Here is a 6,484-nt window from a genome sequence, read left to right as displayed (position 1 = left end):
TGAGTGGCTTGTGCTAATGGTCAAAAGAACTTCAAAGTACACATTTCAAATCAGTCAATGCTGAATGATGGAGAAGGTGTGGGAGAAAAGGGAGTTGGGGCCTCTTTCACAAACACTAAAGCATTTTTCCTTTAATAGAGAATGATCTAAAGTGTTGCCCAGGTAAATGGGAACCTGTTGAATTCAATTAGATCTTAAGCGCCCAAGAGAACTCTTTGGTCTTGGCTTAGTATGCCACAGACACCACTGAAGTCTACAAAGAAAGAGAAATGTGAAGAATGCAGAAAGCTGGAGAAATGCATATGGAGATCTAGTAGACTGAAATGGAAGAGAACAAGTTGGAGATTAGAGACAAGTGAGACTCCTGATTCTCTGTGAGAGCAGGGCTGAGGAGATGAAAAGAACCTTAAATAGTCTGAAAGAGTAGGGGACTCAGGAAGAGAAGCATGATAGACTAGATGCCATCTTTGAGTTCACGTAGTCCAACCTGTTACCTGATACAATCCTCCTAAATTTAACAAGCACATTTTGAAGTGATTCCTTATACTGATAGATCTGAATGTCCACCAGTTCTCTATTCATCCTTTTTGAAAAGCAGCATTCTCTGAACTATCAGATTTATTAGATTGCCTCTCTTTGTGTTTGCCCTTTCCAGAATGTTCCTCCAGCATCATCTTTCTGCCTACTTCGTCATGGGCAGCCATCCCCATCTAAAACTTGGAGCTATGAACCCCAGTCATGCCAACAGCCCTTCTCTGGTGGTGCTCTGGAGAAGATGGGATAAAAACAGCTCCTCCTTCATCAATCCTTGGCCACCCATTTTCCCCAACCTTCTCAAAACCAGCATACTGACCATGATCTCTGCAAACGTCTTGATTGAACAGTTAGAAAATAAAATTAAAATGTTATCAAATGAAAAGCTAATAATAGCTAACCTTCTTTGAGTACTTATCATATGCTTGCCAGGGTACTAAGACACTCAGATACATCAGTACAAGGAAACATTTCAAGCAATCCACAAATGTAAAGGGAGAAACAATGGAAAGAAGATGTTTGTTTGTTTGTTTAAATACAGTATATGTATTTAAGACAGTGGGGAGGGGTCTGAGATTAATTGGGGTCTAAAAATCCAGTTGAGACATCCTGGGGAGAAGGAGAAGGGAAGAGATTTAGACAGACAGTGGGTGTGTGGCTCTGCAAGTAGGCTGTGGCAGCTGGCTCTAACATCTCAAATTTGAACTGCCTGAAGGATGGATGGGCACAGGTGTTTACCTCAAGGCAGAGTCTCTTGGGGATTGCTGTAGTCACAGAGCGAGTTTCTGCAAGGTCTAACCACATTTCTACCTCACAAACTACTTGAAAGCTAAACCCATCTCTTATGATTACTAAAAGGATTTTGTCATTGTCTGGGCTCAGATATGTACCCACAAATAAAAATGCACATCCAGGGTACAAAACTGGGTCCCTGAACTTCCCTTTCTTGGTTTCAAGCAGCAAGCATTATAGTTTAACCAGATAGACTATTTATCCAGAGATGCCCATATCTTCTGTATCTTTTTAATGAGTATAGGATATTTATTTTTTTTTTAAAAAAAAAGCTCTTTAATGAAATATGATATAAATACAAAAAAAGGCAACATCACAAGAATAATAACTTGAATTTTCACCAGCTGAATACACCCAGGTAATCAGCATTGAGGTTAAAAACTAGAACATCACTGGTGGCACCACTGCCTTCTATATGTTTAGGCTTAATCCAGTTTCTGGATGATACCATCAATGAAATGCAGTCATCCTTTGAAATAATATGATGGTAATTTTAGAGTAAGCTCTTAACTTGGCTATGCGTTTCACTAGTGGCAGTCTCTGATTTCAGAAACGCTTTGCTCCTAAAAACCACATCTTTAAGCAAAAATTTGAATTGCCCATCATGATAATTTTCATCTTTGATATATCAGCAGAATCTGTTAAATGAACTGGTAAATTGGTGAGAGGTAGAGGATGTGGATGTTTATTAAGCAGCAATGGGTGAGCAGAGAAGCAGAATATTAGGTAGCAAAAAAGTGGGATCTGAATCTTAGTAATATAATTCAGGAAACTAAGTGCATACTCAGAATGATGTTTATGTGTAAATAAATTTTCAAAATGTTTTACTTTGTAAAGATGATTATTATGGAAGAAACTAGTCTTCTTTTTGCCTTATTTTATGCTAGCAATATTGTCAGTGCTTCTATATTTTTATAGTACATTGATAATATTTGTTGTATTATTCTAAATTTTTCCTTCTATTTATATATCTATGCAGATTCAATATCTATATCTATCTGTATATAATTCATTATATATATGTGTGTGTGTGTGTATATATATATATATATATATATATATATATATATATGCTTATGTAAATGGACTTTGAGTTGAGAATGGGACATGTGAGTATGGAGCTGGTACAAGTTTTTTAAAACACCGGTGTAGCTGTGGTTTTATAGTCCCCCACACCTGGAGTAAGGAAAAAAAAAAGCAGTTGAAGATTGGAATAGGAGGGTACAGAGTAGGGAAGGGGATGTTGTAGAGAAAGGATTGAAGACTGAAAGGTCATGGGAGTTGGTTCTGCTGAAGTCGTCTGTCAAACCAGGGGGCCAGACGGCAAGGCTGAAGTAGAGGGGCATGTCTCCTGTGTCCTGGTTCTTCTGCCTGTACCTAACCTCTGCTAGACTGAAGACTAGTAGAGTACTTACCATTGGCTTGCCTACTTCTAAGGCAGGGGTGACTAAGCATTTTCCTGTTCCCTTTCCTCCAACCATACATTGATCCTTGGGCTGGGCCATGTGTATTTATAAGTGTATAACCTCAACTCAATACATATGGATTTGTCAGATATATAGCAAATATTGACATTTGTTTGTCTGAATATCATCAGTAGCCAAAGATCTGGTGAATGTCAACTTCTAAAAAAATTTGTTAGTCATCTGTTATCATTTAGATGTGAGGCATTCCCTAAAAGCTCTTGTGTGAGACAATGCAAGAAGGTTTAGAGATGAAATGATTGGGTTATGAGAGCTTTAAATAGATCAATGAATTAATCCCCAGATAGGGATTATCTGAGTAATCACTGTAGGCAGGGTGGGTTGTGGCTTGAGGAGATGGATCTCTGTGGGTATGCTTTTGGGGTTTATATTTTGTTGTAGAGAAAGGAGCTCTCTCACTACTTCCTGGTGCCATGGCCTCGAGCTGCTTTCCTCTGCCACACATTTCTGCCATGGTGCTCTGCCTCACTTTAAGCCCCAGGAATGGAGTTGATTGTCTATAGACTAAGACCTCTGAAACTGTGAGCCCCCAAATAAACTTTTCCTCCTCTAATTGTTCTTGTCAGGTCTCTTGGTCACAGTAGTGAAAAAGCTGACTAAACAACATCTAACATAAAATCTACCCTTCAAATATACAATATGGTATAATTAACTCTTAGCATGATGTTATAGAGTAGATCTCTGGAACTTACTCATTTTGCATAACTGGAACTTTCTACCCATTTAATAGCAACTCCTCATTTCTCCATCCCTTCATCCCCTAGTGAAGCCAGATTTAAAGTTAGGTAGTCAGTGTAGTTAGATAAATCGGGTCTAATGCCGAGTGAAATCTAAAATGGAGGCCATGCTGGCAATGATTCCGGGAAACACAGGACAACTCATGGAATGTTAATGAAGTCCCGGAAAAGGCCCTAGGCCAAAGTCCACCTCAAAGAAATGTTAATGAACAGCCCCCAGCAAAAAGGTGCTGACTCAGAAGTCCTTCCTGGCCAGATTACTTCTTTGGCCCACCTGTGTCCCACCCCTCGGGCCTTCCCACCTACATTCCATCACTGAAAGAACTATAAAAAGGGGAGACAACATCCCTTCCAAGGATTCCACCTCTTGGGTCCCCTTCTTCCTCCGGGAGAAGTCTTTTCTGCTGTCCTTTAATAAACTTCTAATTTCTACTCTGACCTTGCCTCCGCGTGCTTCTTTGGTGTTATTCTTCAACATTGGGGAAGCAAGAACTCGTCACCGGTCAACAGCGGTAACACTAGCATCCACAATTCTACTCCCTAATTCTATAAATCTAATTTGGATTCTATATAGAAGTGAGATCATGCAGTATTTGTCCCTTTGTGGCTGGTTTATTTTATTTAGTATAATGTTCTCAAGGTTCATTCATATTGTCACATATGATAGAATTATCTTCTTTTTTAAGGCTGAATAATATTCCACTGTATGTGCATACCACATTTTCTTTTTCTTTTTTAAATACTTTTTTTTTAGTTGTAGATGAACACAGTACCTTTATTTTATTTATTTTTTATGCTAAGGATTGAACCCAGTGCCTTACACATGACATACAAGCACTGTACCACTGGGCCATGACCCCAGCCCCCACATTTTCTTTATCCATTAATTTGCAAAGATTGTTTGTGAATAAACACAGAAATATAAATATCTCTTTATAGTCTTGATTTCAATTATTTTGGATAAATACTCAGAAATGGGGTTGCTATATGTGATGGTAGTTCTGTTTTTAATTTTTCTGAGGAAACTCCATACTGTTTTCCAGGTGGCTGCACCATTTGTAAATAAGTAATTATCTCATTGTGATATGGGTCATCATGGACACAATTTTCATTTCCTAAGAAATACCTCTTCCAATAGCAGTAATAGCCTAAGCTTTTAACTTTTGATAGGAAAATAACCTGAATATAAGAAAGAAATTTGAATACTAGCAGGATCTTGCTTTTTTATTCTTAAAAAATGATTTTTTGTATTAACACTGGTTTAAAATCTAGCATTTTTCCCCCTTCCAAATGTGATTTAATTTTAAATTTATTACTTTTTCTTGCAGTGCTAGGGATTGAACCCAGGGCCTTTACATGCTAGGGAAGAACCCTACCACTGAGCTATATCCCAGCCCCAGATTAGTTAGTTATCTTTTGCCTTGATGTAAATTTTCATTCAGGGCAATTGAAATGTAATTGATGGTCTTTGCCACTTTGCCACTTTGTCAGAAAGGACAACTGGAAATTCAGCATTTCAAGGGGAAAATATCTGAGTCCACAGCAATAGTGGGATTGTTCCAGCAGTCTGTAAAAGAGAAACACAAAGATGTGAAAGCTCCAAATTGTAGGTTATTGACGTGGGAAGGTCAAGAAACATTACAAACGTGCTTCTGTTAGTGGAAAAGTGTGAGGGTGTCTGGTGATTGGAGACCAAGTAAATTATGGAGGGAGGAGTTAAGGCAGCAGGCTAGAGAAATTAGAGGGTGGAGACCAGTGGGCAGAGAAGACAGAGCAGATTTTTGGAAGGAGGACACTGGTGGTAGTCCTGCAAGACCTGAAGAGTGGAGAGGAAAACAGGAAGGAAGTGGAGAGAGTAAAAGCAGATGGGAGATGGTGCCTGGAATATGAGAGAAGAGACCTTAGGACACTGTATAGGGATGGGAGGAGAGCTGAGACCAAGGACAGCATGGCAGATATAGAAGGGGGACAGGAACAGTGAAATTAGTTTAAATAAATCTGTGAGCATTCTACCTGCCTCTAGAACTTTGGCCATCAAATAGCTCCCATGGGAAACTAGCATGTCTAGAAGGGTAATTGGATACAGAGCTTCATCTGTCAGTTTACTGAGCCTCGGAAAAGGCAAGAGCTTGATTTCCTGACTTGTGAATAAACAATTATTCAGCTAAGCAAAACTAAGGTATTTTGTCTTATCCACTTAAGTCTAAGTCAGAGAACTGAAGGAATGGCCCTGCATCAAACCAAAGTGAGTCCATTTGTTTGATTAGCTTACAGATATTTTCATTTGTCAAGCATCCCAAAAATAATACCTGAGAATATTAGTATTGTATATTTGATATCAACTAATAATAATTAGACAATTTATTTTATATTTACTTAATAGAAATAAACATGTCTTGTGCAGAAATTTCTTCTTTATTAATTAGTTCATCAAAATATAAGGGTCTTAGGGCTGGGATTGTGGCACAGTGGTAGAGTGCTTGCCTAGCATGTGTGAGGTACTGGGTTGGATCCTCAGCACCACATAAAAATAAATAAATGAAATAAAGGTCCATCAACAACTAAAAAAAAAGAAAATTAGCAAAAATATAAGGGACTTAGCCAAGGACTTAAGATATCCCTACTGAAATGTTGCCTTTGCAATGTTACCTTCCTGAAAGAATGAAATAGGTTCATATGAAGGAGAAATACTTAATTTTAAGAAATGAAAGATATCTGCTTTAATGAAAGAAAAATGTCCTTATTTCTCTTGGGGGCTTTACTGTGTCTCTTCTCTTTACTGAGACATGTCCTGAGCAGAGTGCTAAGTAGAGTGTTACCCTTGGGAGGCTCAAAATCAGCCTGGTGAAAGATGACTGATGTTGAAAGACAAACCACCCTCATATGGAACTTGTAAATTTGAGCTGGGGACACATTTGTCACATAGCGACCTTGAAG

Source organism: Marmota flaviventris, chromosome 17 (genome assembly GCF_047511675.1).
Source record: "Marmota flaviventris isolate mMarFla1 chromosome 17, mMarFla1.hap1, whole genome shotgun sequence".
NCBI lineage: Eukaryota > Metazoa > Chordata > Mammalia > Rodentia > Sciuridae > Marmota > Marmota flaviventris.
Note: the sequence above shows the minus strand (reverse complement) of the source record.